A 17,767-nucleotide genomic window follows, 5' to 3' on the forward strand; every position below is an offset into this window, starting at 1 on the left:
TTATATTCACAGTGGGGTGCAATGAGCTAAACGTGTGGAAAGTTATAAATCATCTCTGTCCATTTAGCCTTCTTACACTTGCTCTGACTTAAACTGCTACTGTGTCAATGCTAACTTATGAAAAGAAGTTCTAAGTAAAAGGTCACAACAATAAGGATCAAAGGAAATATGTGTCCCTGTATAGGTCCCTCACTGTGTCAGGAGAAACTGAGTCCTTTCAGGCACCAGAACCTGCAGGGACTCAGACTTCAGCCTGAAAAGTTGTCCACAAGACAAAATGTATAAAATATGAAGTATACTATTAATTTAAGATGGCTCTGTCAGAAGTCAGCTATGGTGCTTGAGAATTTTAAGCAATGAACCTGTATTTAATTTGGCCAAAGGTCATTTCTATCCGTGCCCTTGTTTTAGCATGTGCATGTGCATGTGCATGTGCATGTGCATGTGCATGTGCATGTGCATGTGCATGTGCATGTGCATGTGCATGTGCACATGCCCTTGTTCCTGGATCAGGATATGGCGTGAGGAGGTACGGCCAACAGATGTTTGATCCAGCACTTAAAGTCAAAGTTCAGCTCTGTTACCACCATCACAGCGTCCTCAGTGGTGCCTCTTTGAATGATCACAAACCTCCTGAAATGCACAATATGAGTAAAAAACATTCAAACTTGTGCAAGAGCATTACTTTGACCTTTCTTTGGGCTCATGTCATTTCTGTATTCCCCGTTTGCTCAAGTATGATCATTCACTTTAAAACAAAAGAAGGAAAATCTGAATAACAACCCATGGCCTCTGGCCCTCTCTTGCTTTCATTACTCATCCAGTGACATCACTCCCTGGCCAATCAGTGGCCTGCAGTCTGTAGACGTCACATTTTCGGCTGGACTCAACTCGAATCCCTGCCGTGTAGGTGCTAAAAATGTAGCTGCTACCAGCTGTTACTACCTCATGGAAAACCCTAAAACCCGAGTCGAATTTAGTCAAGTGGAGTAGCGTTTTGCATTTTGGTTCACGTTTCTCATATTTTACACAGGCAGGGAAGTAATGGTGTCAAGATGGCCGAGTGGTCTAAGGTGCCAGACTCAAGGCTTTATTCCTTCCTTAGGACAGGGACTTCTGGTCTCCAAAAGGAGGCGTGGGTTCAAATCCAGCTCCTGACACTAATTTCTTGCTTAAATCTTACTTTCTTATTAGAAGACCGTAAAGAAAGCCATGTCAGGCCATGGTGAAAAAGGGCATTTATCTCTGAAGACGGGCCTTCAGTTCCTCCCATCAACATACACAATTCTGCTGTGCGATGAGGCAGTTCTCCTGCTACATTAAGCTCTTTTCCACTCGTACTTACTCACAACCACCTCAATGTGGGTGGGGTCGTTATAGCAAGGAGGTCCAAAAGTCCTGTGATGTCACTTTTATTGGACAAAACATGACACAACAATTTAGGACATCAAGGTGAAGCTATACCTGCTACTTGGTCTATGTCTTTGCGTCTAGCAATCCACCTCGTTGACGATCACAGAATACATCAAATCCAACTGTTGCTGTTGCCGGGTTCTTGTTAAGGAGTGGCTTTCATGACTCATCCAGTGACATCACTCCCTGGCCAATCAGTTGCCTGCAGTCTGTAAATGTCACATTTTCGGCTGGACTCAACTCGACCCCGACCGAGTAGGTGCTAAAAATGTTCCACCTTGTGCCAGGTGGTATTACCTCTTGGAAAACCCTAACAGCTGAGTGGGATCCAGTCGAGTGGAGTAGGTAGAGGTTGAAAAGGGAGGAATGTGTTCCCATGTCATTCGAAATCTCTGAAAGTTGACTTTGGCTTTTTTTATCTCTTCTTTTTTTTTCCAGAAGGCATGTTTTATAAAATGTGAATAGCCCGGCTAGCTCAGTCGGTAGAGCATGAGACTCTTAATCTCAGGCGCGTGGATTCGAGCCCCACGTTGGATGTAGTAGTTTCAATAATCAACAGATGTTTGATCCAGCACTTAAAGTCAAAGTTCAGCTCTGTTACCACCATCACAGCGTCCTCAGTGGTGCCTCTTTGAATGATCACAAACCTCCTGAAATGCACAATATGAGTAAAAAACATTCAAACTTGTGCAAGAGCATTACTTTGACCTTTCTTTGGGCTCATGTCATTTCTGTATTCCCCGTTTGCTCAAGTATGATCATTCACTTTAAAACAAAAGAAGGAAAATCTGAATAACAACCCATGGCCTCTGGCCCTCTCTTGCTTTCATTACTCATCCAGTGACATCACTCCCTGGCCAATCAGTGGCCTGCAGTCTGTAGACGTCACATTTTCGGCTGGACTCAACTCGAATCCCTGCCGTGTAGGTGCTAAAAATGTAGCTGCTACCAGCTGTTACTACCTCATGGAAAACCCTAAAACCCGAGTCGAATTTAGTCAAGTGGAGTAGCGTTTTGCATTTTGGTTCACGTTTCTCATATTTTACACAGGCAGGGAAGTAATGGTGTCAAGATGGCCGAGTGGTCTAAGGTGCCAGACTCAAGGCTTTATTCCTTCCTTAGGACAGGGACTTCTGGTCTCCAAAAGGAGGCGTGGGTTCAAATCCAGCTCCTGACACTAATTTCTTGCTTAAATCTTACTTTCTTATTAGAAGACCGTAAAGAAAGCCATGTCAGGCCATGGTGAAAAAGGGCATTTATCTCTGAAGACGGGCCTTCAGTTCCTCCCATCAACATACACAATTCTGCTGTGCGATGAGGCAGTTCTCCTGCTACATTAAGCTCTTTTCCACTCGTACTTACTCACAACCACCTCAATGTGGGTGGGGTCGTTATAGCAAGGAGGTCCAAAAGTCCTGTGATGTCACTTTTATTGGACAAAACATGACACAACAATTTAGGACATCAAGGTGAAGCTATACCTGCTACTTGGTCTATGTCTTTGCGTCTAGCAATCCACCTCGTTGACGATCACAGAATACATCAAATCCAACTGTTGCTGTTGCCGGGTTCTTGTTAAGGAGTGGCTTTCATGACTCATCCAGTGACATCACTCCCTGGCCAATCAGTTGCCTGCAGTCTGTAAATGTCACATTTTCGGCTGGACTCAACTCGACCCCGACCGAGTAGGTGCTAAAAATGTTCCACCTTGTGCCAGGTGGTATTACCTCTTGGAAAACCCTAACAGCTGAGTGGGATCCAGTCGAGTGGAGTAGGTAGAGGTTGAAAAGGGAGGAATGTGTTCCCATGTCATTCGAAATCTCTGAAAGTTGACTTTGGCTTTTTTTATCTCTTCTTTTTTTTTCCAGAAGGCATGTTTTATAAAATGTGAATAGCCCGGCTAGCTCAGTCGGTAGAGCATGAGACTCTTAATCTCAGGCGCGTGGATTCGAGCCCCACGTTGGATGTAGTAGTTTCAATAATCAACAGATGTTTGATCCAGCACTTAAAGTCAAAGTTCAGCTCTGTTACCACCATCACAGCGTCCTCAGTGGTGCCTCTTTGAATGATCACAAACCTCCTGAAATGCACAATATGAATAAAAAACATTCTTTCCCTGCCATTTGCTGCCTTTGTGTACCTCAAGTACTCTGGAAAAGATTTCCCTTCAGAATTGCTTTGACTCTGTAGTAGCCAATTTCCTGACAACACCAGTTCTGTCACTGTCCATGAGCTTTACTGGCCACAGCCCTGGATCATTTAAAAGTAGATCCTCACTTTCAGACTGGCAAATGTCCATTAACCCTGCCCCCTCCTGCTCTTGCTCCTTACTCTGTGCTGCGCTGTCATCTGCACTGCTGGTACTGGCCCTGTTGTCGTCACCATGGCCTGATGAGGGGCTTGGTTCTGTATCATGGATTCAAATGGAGTTTAGTTAAAGCATGCAGGTTAGTGATGCACGGACGTTAATGCATAGAAAAGTTAAATGCATGCAAGTTACAGTTATGCATGCAATCAAATTGACTCCATACTTAGCTGTAAAAGTGTAACCCTTAAAAGAAGGGAAACATCTTATTGTGAATCAATTTTAAAGTGACATGGTACTCTTTGCTACTTTCTCACCATCTTCACTGCTGGTCCTCGTCCTGTCCTCCTGCACTTCAGCAGTGGTGGTGTCACTGGCCGCTGCAACATTGCCTGATGTGGAGCCTGGCTCTGTATCAGTGATGAATGCAAGATAAGTTAATACAGGAAAAGGTTAAAGCATGCAGGTTTCAGTTATACATCCAAGTTAGATGTATATTAATATGTTAGCCTACCATTCGCTAACATCTAGTGTTTGAAAGCTCAAAGTCAGTGAGTGAACTTACCTTTCTTTGAGAAAAACTGAGTGATCAGTTGCCTGCCTCTACTGGCCCTCTCGTCTTTCTCCCGTCTGTCCTTCCGCTTCTGATAACCCGACTTCATTCTAGATTATTTCAGTCAGCTCACTGTCCATCATGTGTTTCAGACAGCCGCTCCGTACACCTGCCTGCATTTCAGATGCGTTCAACTACAATTTGATCAGAACTGGACCGCACCATTTTGCAAGAGGGGGAGGGCCGAGTAAATGTCAATAAGCCAAAGAACTAAAGAAAAGTTATTGAAATCGAAAACTGTGTTTAATTAGTTTATTTTCCTTTAAAAATGTTGTAATTCATTAGAAAATTCTAAGAATGGGCAATAATATTAATATTATATTATCACTACCTCCGAGGGCCCCCCAGGCCGCTGGGCCCTTAGAAACGTTATCACCTTTCCCCGCCTGGCGGCGCCCCTGGTGATGCCCGCCTCCACCAGGCTGTGCACCTGCTCCACCTTCGCTAGAAATAAAACCACCGCACTGTTCATGCGGGCAGCGGACTTTACCGAACCGTGCCCGATAACCAGCCCCACGGCCAGCGCCACTTCCTCCACGCTGCACAGAGAGCCGGCACCGACTCTGATGCCGTGCTTCCGGGACAGCATGGAGAAGCCGCCAGACGCCATTGCGGCCGGGAAGCGCACCAAACAAATGCGAAAAAAACCTCGAAATTAACCTCACAAGACTACACAATGTACGCAGAACTAACACAACTAATGAAACATTTAACAGAGAAAACAAGGATAGCGAATAATGGGTAGAAAAACCACCTTTACACTTAGCCTTTTTCTCAGCTCTTCCACTCACACTCCTCTCACCAGCAGAAGAAGAAGAAGAAGAAGAAAAGGAGGAGTGAGGATGCGCAGTGGTGGAATAGAGGGAAGAGGCCGAGGAGCACGAAGACACCGTGCTGTCCCAGATGAAATTCGGGCCATAATTATAGATCATGTCATCATTCATAGCCACATAATTTTGCTTGTTTTTTGTTTGTGTTTATATTACAGTATATGTGTGCTATGTATATTTTTCTTTTCCTTCTACAATACTATACTGTATGGAAGTTACGTACTTCACAGTATTTGTGTGAATAAAAATGGTTGGTATGAGTGTATTGTGTGTGCTTTGAGGCTACTCTTACTGTGAAACGTTTTTCCTTCAGTTTTATACACTATTGTATTCTGTTAGGTAGTCCTATGCCATAGTGACAACACATCTAAACATTTTGACTTGTAGTGCTCACACAATGCCAAAAGGACAATGCATTTTGGGGGTACTGACTATTTGAATGAGAAAGAAACTTCATTTTGACACATGGCTGAACTGTTTAGGGGGAGATATGAGCTTTTGCTGGTGAACCATGGTGTTTTGCTGAACCATTCAGTTTAGTTTAGCAAAAAGTACTAAAGAGTGTTGAAAACGTTCGGTCTGTTTCAAGAAATGAGCCTAGGCAACTGAGAAAGATCTTTGCAATTTGGGTGGCACTGACTCTTTTCATGGGAAAGAAATCAGGTCTGAAGCATGGGTGAACAGTTTTGGGAGAGATATGTGCTTTTGCAGGTTAGCTATGGTGTTGTGCTGAACTATAAGAGTGTTATGCCAAATGATCTTAGAGTTTTGAGAATGTAATTTCTGTTTCAAGAAATGAGCCAAACCAATAGAGAAAAACTGTAATAGGACGTTTGTTTGAATGGAGGGATATATAAGAAACAATATAACTTGATACTTACTGTAAGACTGTTTTTTTAAGTCGGCAGAGACAACGGCTTGATGAAAAATCCCTCTTCTGTAACGGCTAACTTTTATAATCCTCTAACCTAACGAAAACAAAATCTTTAATTTGTTTTTTTGTTGGTTTTGTTGGAGGAGGGGGAGCGGGAGCAGGAGGGGATGGGAAATTAACTCCAAGTTAGGGCTTCACCTTGATTGGCCGAGTTCCATTGTGAGCTCGGGCGTTGATAGGCTCGGTTCATTGTGAGTCGGTGTGACATTGGCTAAACCGTTCAATGTGAGAATGGAGAAGTGCAAAGCCTATTGGAGGTGAGATTTAGACTAACGTGAGCGAGGTAGCGCCAACGAGGCTTAAAAATCATAAACGTGCATGTATTGTCAGCCTAGGCTCACTTTCCCACACCCATTCATTGGTCCTGCAGACTTTGCTAAAGGTATGTGATAGCCACTTGCCCAGCTCACATGGATTGCATGGCAATCAAATAAGTGGATGGTAGGAAATAAGATCTTCTAACCTATGGGGGGAGAGAACGGCAAAGCCGAAGAAAAATGTGTCCCATGTCAGTCTATGTCAAGAGAAGGAGAGTCTGCAAAGGTGCTTTTGTCACACAGTGTATTCTATTATGTTAGCGTGATGAACTTCCTATCCTTTGTCATGGGTCTTGGCCAGGGTGCAACTTGCTTTTCTGAAAGAGACATGGTTCGAATCCCCATAACTTGGGTTTGACACAAGGCGACAAAGATCTGATTGCAATGCTTTAAAAAAAAAAAAAAGATGGTTCGAAACCCCATAAGTTGTGTTTGACACCTTCCACACTTTGGAGTGACTGAGCTTCCGAGTGGGCTTTCTGCAGCTCCAACAGAGAATAATCGGAGACACCTGTGCCCAGCAAGTTTCCAGCTGTAACTGAGGTGAAGTGCTATAAACACATCAAAACAACTGCCCCGTGTGAGGGTCGAACTCACGACCTTCAGATTATGAGACTGACGCGCTGCCTACTGCGCCAACGAGGCCTGAAAATCATAAACATGCATGTATTGTCAGCCTAGGCTCACTTTCACACACCCATTCATTGGTCCTGCAGACTTTGCAAAAGGTATGTGATGCCCACTTGCCCAGCTCACATGGATTGCATGGCAATCAAATAAGTGGATGGTAGGAAATAAAATCTTCTAATCTGCAGCCCCCTGTGACACCTATGGGGGGCGAGAACGGCAAAACCGAAGAAAAATGTGTCTGACTTGACAAGTTTAAGTAGATAATAAAGGAAGCAGAAACTGAAAGGCGACAAAGATCTGATTGCAAGGCATCTCTAAAAGAGCGATGGTTTGAATCCCCATAACTTGGGTTTGACACAAGGCGACAAAGATCTGATTGCAATGCTTTTAAAAAAAAGAGATGGTTCGAAACCCCATAACTTGTGTTTGACACCTTCCACACTTTGGAGTGACTGAGCTTCCGAGTGGGCTTTCTGCAGCTCCAACAGAGAGCAATCGGAGCCAAGTTTCCAGCTGTTACTGAGGTGAAGTGCTATAAACACACCAAAACACCTGCCCCGTGTGAGGGTCGAACTCACGACCTTCAGATTATGAGACTGACGCGCTGCCTACTGCGCCAACGAGGCCTGCAAAACAGAAATATGCATGTATTGTCATCCTAGGCTCACTTTCCCACACCCATTCATTGGTCCTGCAGACTTTGCTAAAATATGTGATGACATGGCTTGTTGAGCACGTAGCTACTTGTTCAAAAGACCTGTTGTCTGGACTAGAGGTTAAACAATCAACTCACAAGTTTCTTTATCTGGCTTTCATTCTCATTTTGAAAGTTTATGGAAAGTTGCAAAAGAGGTAGTTTCACGTGGGATAAACTTGACTGAATTGTCCCATGTCAGTCTATGTCAAGAGAAGGAGAGTCTGCAAAGGTGCTTTTGTCACACAGCGTATTCTATTATGTTAGCGTGATGAACTTCCTATCCTTTGTCATGGGTCTTGGCCAGGATGCCACTTGCTTTTCTAAAAGAGAGATGGTTCGAATGCCCATAAGTTGCGTTTGACACTTTCCACACTTTGTAGTGAGTGAGCTTCCGAGTGGGCTTTCTGCAGCTCCAACAGAGAGCAATCAGAGACACTTGTGCCCAACAAGTTTCCAGCTGTAACTGAGGTGAAGTGCTATAAACACCACATCAAAACACCTGCCCCGTGTGAGGGTCGAACTCACGACCTTCAGATTATGAGACTGACGCGCTGCCTACTGCGCCAACGAGGCCTGCAAAACATAAATATGCATGTATTGTCAGCCTAGGCGCACTTTCACACACCCATTCATTGGTCCTGCAGACTTTGCTAAAGGTATGTGATGCCCACTTGCCCAGCTCACATGGATTGCATGGCAATCAAATAAGTGGATGGTAGGAAATAAGATCTTCTAATCTGCAGCCCCCTGTGACATCTATGGGGGGCGAGAACGGCAAAACCGAAGAAAAATGTGTCTGACATGACAAGTTTAAGTAGATAATAAAGGAAGAAGAAACTGAAAGACGACAAATATCTGATTGCAAGGCATCTCTAACGATAATCGTCCATTGTTCCGTCACGTCAACTTAACTCGCCGGATTGGATGCCTAGTGTCACCGTGTTGCTACTACAGTGGGCGTGTATACGGAGTTGTAGATAGAACATACGGTAGAACGGCTCCGGGGGAAAGTAAATAACTTGTGATTTTAATCAACCGAAGTTTCGGAGTTTCGGAGGGAAATTAATGTGTATAAATCGTCAGCAATGGAACATTATTTCATATTGCACCATGGATGTGGATCTGCGAGCGAGGAGAGCTGCTATTGTGCTGCTGATGCGACACAGGAGATCTCCTTCTCGCTGCATCACCTGTCCCTGCACCTTTTCTCTGATTTGAAAATGAAACATGAATAAGACATGTTGTGAAAACATGGCCATGGGTGTGATTTGGTTCTTTTGTTGAAATGAATGCCTATCACAATTATTGATAACGTTTAATCCACTACTCCACCTCTACCCATGAAAGAATTTGATGCACTGGATTGAACCTCTATTCCTTGATGGTCATTACTTTACTGCAAAAGTGGAGATGCTCACAATTGCCTGATGTTTTAGGTGTGTTTATTCGCCTACAATCGTTTTAGCACAGCCATTCTGGCCACTGCTGCTGTTCATTTTGCCCGCAATAGCAATGACATGAGCAATACCCGAAATGTTCAGTGGTGAATAAACAAAGGGAAAAAAAACTACATGATCTACTGTCATTGGGTAACGCACTACGTCTGCCGTGGCAAATTTGCATAAACTTCGAGCGAGCCCAACTTTTTGACGTGCCGCAGGTCCCCCGCTCGCCGTGCCAGAATCCCAGCATGCTTTGCGAGCACGGCGACAACGATCGGCCGGATTTCATTGAAAATTAACTGAATGCGTTGGATACGGCTTGCGTTGACGGAACAATGGACGACTAGCATAAAAGAGCGATGGTATTAACCTGTACATCTTTTGATTTGCTACCCAACCTACAACCTATAGCTCACCGGTAGATTTGTTCGTGCACACACTCACCCCTGGGTGGGCTCGAACCACCAACCTTTCGGTTAACAGCTGAACGCGCTGGCCGATTGCGCCACAGAGACTTGCTGTAGCTGTCTGTGGGCGTGGCCTCGATCATTACCACCTCTCACCCCATCATCAGAGTGTGTGTTCGATTTCTTTATGTTTGTCATAAGGTTGATATCTGCTGAGTAGGTAACAAGTAAAGTAGCACACAACAAGTAGTCAATAACTTCCTGGTCTGACTTGTTAAAGAAAGAGGTTTGATGTCAAATTTTTTCCCAGGTTCCCTCATTAGGTCTCTCAGGCTTTTTGAAATTTTTTTGTTTTGTGTGTGACTTTCATAGCAATATGACAAAAAGGTTCTTTTTTAACTTTGCTTGTGCAATTTTGACAAAAGACAGAGGAGCCTCCAGGTTGAGTCATGCATTACACTGCACTTAAAGGGGAACTCCGGGGCATTTGAAGCGCAATCCCATTGCTAGAGGTTGTCAAATACTGATAGTAGGACACAGACAGGTCCAAATCTGCGCTCCCTGTGTGGATATTGCGCTGTTTGCGCAGCCTGTCATGCGAGGCTAATACGTGGTGGCTAAGGGGCAAGTGCTAACCCTTCCACGTAAAACAACAACTTGCACACTGCAGAAACGTCACACCACTTTATAAACCATCCGACAATAAAGTCACAAGCCTTACCATCAAAACCATATGCATGGTTCTCACATTACTGGCATGGGGACGTTACAAAACAACTTTATAAACAGCATGTCACTTACCGGTTGTCGGTATGCGCGCGCATGTGAAAGCCTTAAAGAGTCAATGGACGATACTCCCAAATACAAAGCAATTATCTTCTCTAGAAAAACTGCGTTCAAGTATTTAAAACATTACAACAATACATGCCCAGTAATATTGTTGTCACCCTTGGAGAAATATTTTGCCAAGGAGCGTGTATAATGCGTAAGGAAAGATTTTTTTATATTTATATTAATTATATATACATTTATAAATTCGTTCATATTTATATACATTGTTTTTACCCAAAATTTCCCCCATGCCAGATCGCCAAATGCTCCAAGTCCGCGGACAAAAACATTTTGTCCGACAATAGACCATGAAATTTCTCTTTTTCCGTATCATTCGTGGATGCTCATGTCATTTAATGACAAATAGCATTTGTCTTTGTTGCTCAAAATGTTATTAAGCACCGTGTTACACATCAAAGTATCAGAAAAACTTGATTATTCTTTTAGTTTTTAAAACCAGCTTCAACCAAGGAAGCATTTCTTGCTATGACTCTTCAGTTAAAGTGATGGTCTGTTTTCTCATGTGCATTCTAAGTTCCTCCTCTACAAAGCAAGTGGGGAAGATTAGATTCCACAGTGCCGTACGACACAAAAAAAGGGCCTCCCTCAAACTCGATCCAAGACGGATGGACGGCCAGCACCTGCCAGATCACCAAATGGTCCAAGTCCGCGGACAAAAACATTTTGTCCGACAATAGACCATGAAATTTCTCTTTTTCCGTATCATTCGTGGATGCCCATGTCATTTAATGACAAATAGCATTTGTCTTTGCTGCTCAAAATGTTATTAAGCACCATGTTACACCTCTCAAAATCCAACCCTAACGTCCTCGCCGTGAGAGGTGGAAACAGGTAAAGCTGGCCAATAGGGCAATGGTAAAACTCATGGGCCAATCACCCGTGTAGTGGATAAGTTGATTACAGAAACATTGATGAAGAACAAGAAACCCCACAACCTAGGAGAGGAAGACTCTTCAAGCATACAAGCGGAAGAGAGAATGAAGTTGCACACCGAAAACCGTCCGGAGAGGGTGCGGCAGAATCTTCTATCCCCTAGGAAACCGACCAACATCGCAACCTGGAATATCAGGACCATGTTCACAGCAGGGAAAACAACAGTCATTGCTAAAGAGATGAGCAGATACAAGGTTTCCATTCTTGGCCTGTGCGAAACCAGATGGACCCAGACAGGTGAAGTCAAACTAGCCAGTGGTGAGTCCATACTCTACTCTGGACATGCAGAGGAAGCAGCACCACACACAGAAGGAGTGGCACTCATGCTCTCCAAAGAAGCACAAAGGGCCCTCATCAGCTGGGAGCCCATCAGCTCAAGAATCATCACGGCAAGATTCAAAACCACCCATAAAAAAATCAACCTTCAAATCATACAGTGCTATGCACCTACCAACAATACCGAGGAGGAAAGAAAGGATAATTTCTATAACCAACTACAACATCTACTCCAGTCCAGGAAGGAAAAAGACCTAACCTTACTCATAGGCGACATGAATGCCAAGGTGGGAAATAACAACAATGGATACGAGCTGACCATGGGAAGACACGGACTTGGCACCATGAACGAAAATGGGGAAAGATTTGCTGACACTTGTGCTGACAACAACCTTGTCATAGGAGGCACCGTATTCCCCCATAAACCCATTCATAAAGCCACCTGGATATCTCCCGACCACACTACTGAAAACCAGATTGACCACATATGTATCAACCGAAAGTTCAGACGGTCTCTCTTGGACGTAAGAGTGAAGAGGGGGGCAGACGCCGGGTCAGACCACCACCTAGTGGCTGCAAAACTCCAACTCAAGCTAAAGCGCTGCAATACCCCCTCTGGGAACAGAACAAAGTTCAACATCCAGCTGTTCCAGGACATTGAAACAACTGAGCTGTATAAAACCACCCTTCAGAACAGGTTTCAAGCCCTGCAAGAAGAACAACAATCAGTGAACGAGTACTGGAACAGCGTGAAAAGCATATGGAAGGAGACTTGTCTGGAAGTTATTGGGAAAAGGACTACAAACCACAAACCTTGGCTGTCAACAGAAACCTTGAAGAGAATAGAAGAAAGGAGGGCCAAAAAGGACACACTCAACAAATGCAAAACACGAGCAAGGAAAGCAGCAGCCCAAAAAGACTATGAAGAAGCAAACAAGGAAGTGAGGAAAAGCGCCAAACTGGACAAGAAAAACTACATTGAGGCTTTGGCAAGAGTAGCACAGGAAGCAGCAGCACAAAACAACCTCAAGGAACTCTACATGACCACCAGGAAACTAGCGGGGAAATTCAGACAGAACAACATACAAATCCGGGATAATGAGGGACGACTCCTTACCACTAAGGAGGAACAACACCAAAGATGGACAGAACATTTCAGCGAGCTGTTGAATAGACCACCGCCCGACCAAGTCATCGAGATTCCACCAGCAGCACACATACTCGAGATCAACTGTGCCCCCCCAACAAGATCTGAGGTAAGGATGGCTATCAAGATGCTACGACGTGGCAAAGCAGCGGGGCCAGATGAAATTCCAGCAGAGGCCCTACAGGCTGATGTCGAAACTGCAACCACCATGCTCCACACACTCATCAGGAAAATATGGGAGGAGGAGGAAAACATACCGGCAGACTGGAAAGATGGGCTCATAGCCATCATCCCCAAAAAAGGAGACCTTAGAGACTGCAACAACTACAGGGGGATCATGCTACTATCAACACCAGGAAAAGTGTTAAACCGCATCATCTTAGAAAGACTGCGAAAAGGTGTTGACGATGAGCTGAGAGAACACCAAGCGGGTTTCAGAAATGGAAGATCATGCAGTGACCAAATTGCTACCATCAGGATCATCATAGAACAATCGATAGAATGGAACACCTCTGCCTACGTCAATTTTATCGACTTTGAAAAGGCATTTGACAGTGTAGACCGTAAGCTGTTATGGAGTTTAATGGCACACTATGGAATACCCACTAAATACATAAACATCATCAAGAGCTCATATCAGGACATGCAGTGCCAAGTGCTCCACCAGGGACAAACACAGAAAACATTCACCGTGCTCACTGGAGTGAAACAGGGATGCTTACTTTCTCCTTTCCTATTCCTCCTATGCATTGACTGGATCATGAAACAAACAACCCACAATAAAAAGACAGGCATCCAATGGAGTCTGACAGAACAACTAGAAGACCTGGATTTCGCCGATGACATTGCTCTACTCTCACACAATCACCAACAGATGCAGGAGAAAACCCAACTGCTTGAAAAGAACGCAGCAGGACTGGGGCTCAAAATAAATGGAGGGAAAACCAAAATAATGCGAGTAAACAACAAAAGCACAAGTCCCATAAACATCAGGGACAGCCCATTAGAAGAGGTAGACAAATTCACATACCTAGGAAGTGTAATTGCAGTGGATGGTGGAACAGAAGAAGATGTGAAATCAAGAATAGGGAAGGCAAGAACAGCATTCAACATATTAAATAAGATCTGGAAAGCCAAAAACATTTCACTCAACACCAAGCTCAAAATCTTCAACTCCAACGTCAAAACAGTGCTGCTATATGGATCAGAAACCTGGAGGACCACCAAACAAATCACCAATAAGCTGCAGACCTTCACAAACCACTGCCTAAGACACATCCTCAGGATCTTCTGGCCCAACTGCATCAGCAACACCAGCCTGTGGGAACGCACCAAGCAGGAAACAATAGAGGCACAGCTCATGAGGAGGAAGTGGAGCTGGATTGGACATACCCTGCGAAAAAACAACACAGCTATAACCAAACAGGCATTAACATGGAACCCACAAGGCAAAAGAAGCAGAGGGAGACCCAAGAACAACTGGAGAAGGAGCACAGAGATGGATGTAAAGAAGAGGGGACTGTCGTGGAAACAGCTGGAGAAAATGGCACAAGACAGACGAGGGTGGAAAGTCTTCATCAATGGCCTATGTTCCGAAAGGAATATAAAGGCCTAAGAAGAAGAAGAATGTTACACATCAAAGTATCAGAAAAACTTGATCATTCTTTTAGTTTTTAAAAGCCACAATGGTCCTAGAGCTGCTGGAAAGAGTTAAGCGAGCCCTTCTCTAAAGAGAAGTAGTAAATCTGCTGGCTGTAAAGTGTTATTTCAAATCAAGTGGTGCGCATAGGATGACTCCTTACAAACCAACGTCCTATTGAATTTGTGACAGGGCTCGATTAAATTGACATTCTAGTCATGTCATTGGAAAACAACAGCAGAAATGTCTTTGGTTTACGCTACTCACAGTGCCAAAACTTGGTTCCCTCATTCCCTGACCAGGAATCGAACCCTGGCCGCGGCTGTGAGAGCGCCGAATCCTAGCCACTAGACCATCAGGGACCCGAAAGCAGTGCACACGGTACAGGTTGCAAGACTGTGGTAAACTCATTCCTGACTGGCAAATTAATTGGCATAGTGCATTGTACTGAAGTTGTGAACATTTTAGCCTTAGATGAAAGCAATTGTGCGCATCTGGAGAATGAATCCAAGCAAGCACAAGTTTCACGCTTTAGACTTCTCTCTTATTTCAGGGAGAAATAGAAAGATTCCTGAGTAAGAGTGAGTGTGTCATAGCCCTGCAAGAAAAACAGTTGATAGATGACTAAATAAGGGTCTGTCAGGGCATTGGTGGTATAGTGGAGAGAATAGCTGCTTGCCAAGCAGTTGACCCGGGTTCGATTCCCGGCCAATGCATTCTCTGCTCCTTGAATAATTAGCTTCCAAATGTACCTTGCTATCTCTACCTCTGTTCAGACAATGGGTGGCTTGTAGGGGAAACACAGTCTCCAGCTTAATGCACTCTAGCAACTCTTCAACCAAGGAAGCATTTCTTGCTATGACTCTTCAGTTAAAGTGATGGTCTGTTTTCTCATGTGCATTCTAAGTTCCTCCTCTACAAAGCAAGTGGGGAAGATTAGATTCCACAGTGTCGTACGACACAAAAAAAGGGCCTCCCTCAAACTCGATCCAAGACGGATGGACGGCCAGCACCTGCCAGATCACCAAATGGTCCAAGTCCGCGGACAAAAACATTTTGTCCGACAATAGACCATGAAATTTCTCTTTTTCCGTATCATTCGTGGATGCTCATGTCATTTAATGACAAATAGCATTTGTCTTTGTTGCTCAAAATGTTATTAAGCACCGTGTTACACATCAAAGTATCAGAAAAACTTGATTATTCTTTTAGTTTTTAAAAGCCACAATGGTCCTAGAGCTGCTGGAAAGAGTTAAGCGAGTCCTTCTCTAAAGAGAAGTAGTAAATCTGCTGGCTGTAAAGTGTTATTTCAAATCAAGTGGTGCGCATAGGATGACTCCTTACAAACCAACGTCCTATTGAATTTGTGACAGGGCTCGATTAAATTGACATTCTAGTCATGTCATTGGAAAACAACAGCAGAAATGTCTTTGGTTTACGCTACTCACAGTGCCAAAACTTGGTTCCCTCATTCCCTGACCGGGAATCAAACCCCTGCCACGGCGGTGAGAGCGCCGAATCCTAGCCACTAGACCATCAGGGACCTGAAAGCAGTGCACACGGTACAGGTTGCAAGACTGTGGTAAACTCATTCCTGACTGGCAAATTAATTGGCATAGTGCATTGTACTGAAGTTGTGAAGATTTTAGCCTTAGATGAAAGCAATTGTGCGCATCTGGAGAATGAATCCAAGCAAGCACAAGTTTCACGCTTTAGACTTCTCTCTTATTTCAGGGAGAAATAGAAAGATTCCTGAGTAAGAGTGAGTGTGTCATAGCCCTGCAAGAAAAACACTTGATAGATGACTAAATAAGGGTCTGTCAGGGCATTGGTGGTATAGTGGAGAGAATAGCTGCTTGCCAAGCAGTTGACCCGGGTTCGATTCCCGGCCAATGCATTCTCTGCTCCTTGAATAATTAGCTTCCAAATGTACCTTGCTATCTCTACCTCTGTTCAGACAATGGGTGGCTTGTAGGGGAAACACAGTCTCCAGCTTAATGCACTCTAGCAACTCTTCAACCAAGGAAGCATTTCTTGCTATGACTCTTCAGTTAAAGTGATGGTCTGTTTTCTCATGTGCATTCTAAGTTCCTCCTCTACAAAGCAAGTGGGGAAGATTAGATTCCACAGTGTCGTACGACACAAAAAAAGGGCCTCCCTCAAACTCGATCCAAGACGGATGGACGGCCAGCACCTGCCAGATCACCAAATGGTCCAAGTCCGCGGACAAAAACATTTTGTCCGACAATAGACCATGAAATTTCTCTTTTTCCGTATCATTCGTGGATGCTCATGTCATTTAATGACAAATAGCATTTGTCTTTGTTGCTCAAAATGTTATTAAGCACCGTGTTACACATCAAAGTATCAGAAAAACTTGATCATTCTTTTAGTTTTTAAAAGCCACAATGGTCCTAGAGCTGCTGGAAAGAGTTAAGCGAGCCCTTCTCTAAAGAGAAGTAGTAAATCTGCTGGCTGTAAAGTGTTATTTCAAATCAAGTGGTGCGCATAGGATGACTCGTTACAAACCAACGTCCTATTGAATTTGTGACAGGGCTCGATTAAATTGACATTCTTGTCATGTCATTGGAAAAAAACAGCAGAAATGTCTTTGGTTTACGCTACTAACAGTGCCAAAACCTGGTTCCCTCATTCCCTGACCGGGAATCGAACCCGGGCCGCGGCGGTGAGAGCGCCGAATCCTAGCCACTAGACCATCAGGGACCCGAAAGCAGTGCGCACGGTACAGGTTGCAAAACTGTGGTAAAATCAATCCTAACTGGCAAATTAATTGGCACAGTGCATTGTACTGAAGTTGTGAACATTTTAGCCTTAGATGAAAGCAATTGTGCGCATCTGGAGAATGAATCCAAGCAAGCACAAGTTTCACGCTTTAGACTTCTCTCTTATTTCAGGGAGAAATAGAAAGATTCCTGAGTAAGAGTGAGTGTGTCATAGCCCTGCAAGAAAAACAGTTGATAGATGACAAAACAAGGGTCTGTCAGGGCATTGGTGGTATAGTGGAGAGAATAGCTGCTTGCCAAGCAGTTGACCCGGGTTCGATTCCCGGCCAATGCATTCTCTGCTCCTTGAATAATTAGCTTCCAAATGTACCTTGCTATCTCTACCTCTGCTCAAAATATGGGTGGCTTGTAGGGGAAACACAGTCTCCAGCTTAATGCACTCTAGCAACTCTTCAACCAAGGAAGCATTTCTTGCTATGACTCTTCAGTTAAAGTGATGGTCTGTTTTCTCATGTGCATTCTAAGTTCCTCCTCTACAAAGCAAGTGGGGAAGATTAGATTCCACAGTGCCGTACGACACAAAAAACG

General features: G+C 44.1%; 11 non-coding genes across 11 annotated transcripts; 7 read left to right on the plus strand and 4 right to left on the minus strand.

Moving 5' to 3' along the window:
• Nucleotides 1-1,049: 1,049 nt before the first annotated feature.
• trnal-caa (transfer RNA leucine (anticodon CAA)) lies at nucleotides 1,050-1,160 on the plus strand. The gene is made up of 2 exons: nucleotides 1,050-1,087; nucleotides 1,115-1,160. It is a non-coding gene; the product is annotated as a tRNA-Leu (tRNA).
• A 717-nt stretch (nucleotides 1,161-1,877) lies between these two features.
• trnak-cuu (transfer RNA lysine (anticodon CUU)) lies at nucleotides 1,878-1,950 on the plus strand. The gene has a single exon. It is a non-coding gene; the product is annotated as a tRNA-Lys (tRNA).
• Nucleotides 1,951-2,479: 529 nt separating this feature from the next.
• trnal-caa (transfer RNA leucine (anticodon CAA)) lies at nucleotides 2,480-2,590 on the plus strand. The gene is made up of 2 exons: nucleotides 2,480-2,517; nucleotides 2,545-2,590. It is a non-coding gene; the product is annotated as a tRNA-Leu (tRNA).
• A 717-nt stretch (nucleotides 2,591-3,307) lies between these two features.
• Nucleotides 3,308-3,380, plus strand: trnak-cuu (transfer RNA lysine (anticodon CUU)). The gene has a single exon. It is a non-coding gene; the product is annotated as a tRNA-Lys (tRNA).
• Nucleotides 3,381-6,984: 3,604 nt separating this feature from the next.
• trnam-cau (transfer RNA methionine (anticodon CAU)) lies at nucleotides 6,985-7,057 on the minus strand. The gene has a single exon. It is a non-coding gene; the product is annotated as a tRNA-Met (tRNA).
• Nucleotides 7,058-7,595: 538 nt separating this feature from the next.
• On the minus strand, nucleotides 7,596-7,668 carry trnam-cau (transfer RNA methionine (anticodon CAU)). Its single transcript has one exon. It is a non-coding gene; the product is annotated as a tRNA-Met (tRNA).
• A 571-nt stretch (nucleotides 7,669-8,239) lies between these two features.
• Nucleotides 8,240-8,312, minus strand: trnam-cau (transfer RNA methionine (anticodon CAU)). The gene has a single exon. It is a non-coding gene; the product is annotated as a tRNA-Met (tRNA).
• Nucleotides 8,313-15,079: 6,767 nt separating this feature from the next.
• On the plus strand, nucleotides 15,080-15,151 carry trnag-gcc (transfer RNA glycine (anticodon GCC)). The gene has a single exon. It is a non-coding gene; the product is annotated as a tRNA-Gly (tRNA).
• Nucleotides 15,152-16,260: 1,109 nt separating this feature from the next.
• Nucleotides 16,261-16,332, plus strand: trnag-gcc (transfer RNA glycine (anticodon GCC)). The gene has a single exon. It is a non-coding gene; the product is annotated as a tRNA-Gly (tRNA).
• A 755-nt stretch (nucleotides 16,333-17,087) lies between these two features.
• Nucleotides 17,088-17,159, minus strand: trnae-cuc (transfer RNA glutamic acid (anticodon CUC)). The gene has a single exon. It is a non-coding gene; the product is annotated as a tRNA-Glu (tRNA).
• A 282-nt stretch (nucleotides 17,160-17,441) lies between these two features.
• trnag-gcc (transfer RNA glycine (anticodon GCC)) lies at nucleotides 17,442-17,513 on the plus strand. Its single transcript has one exon. It is a non-coding gene; the product is annotated as a tRNA-Gly (tRNA).
• The last annotated feature ends 254 nt before the right edge of the window (nucleotides 17,514-17,767 follow it).

The sequence above is a fragment of the Odontesthes bonariensis genome, chromosome 8, assembly GCF_027942865.1.
Source record: "Odontesthes bonariensis isolate fOdoBon6 chromosome 8, fOdoBon6.hap1, whole genome shotgun sequence".
NCBI lineage: Eukaryota > Metazoa > Chordata > Actinopteri > Atheriniformes > Atherinopsidae > Odontesthes > Odontesthes bonariensis.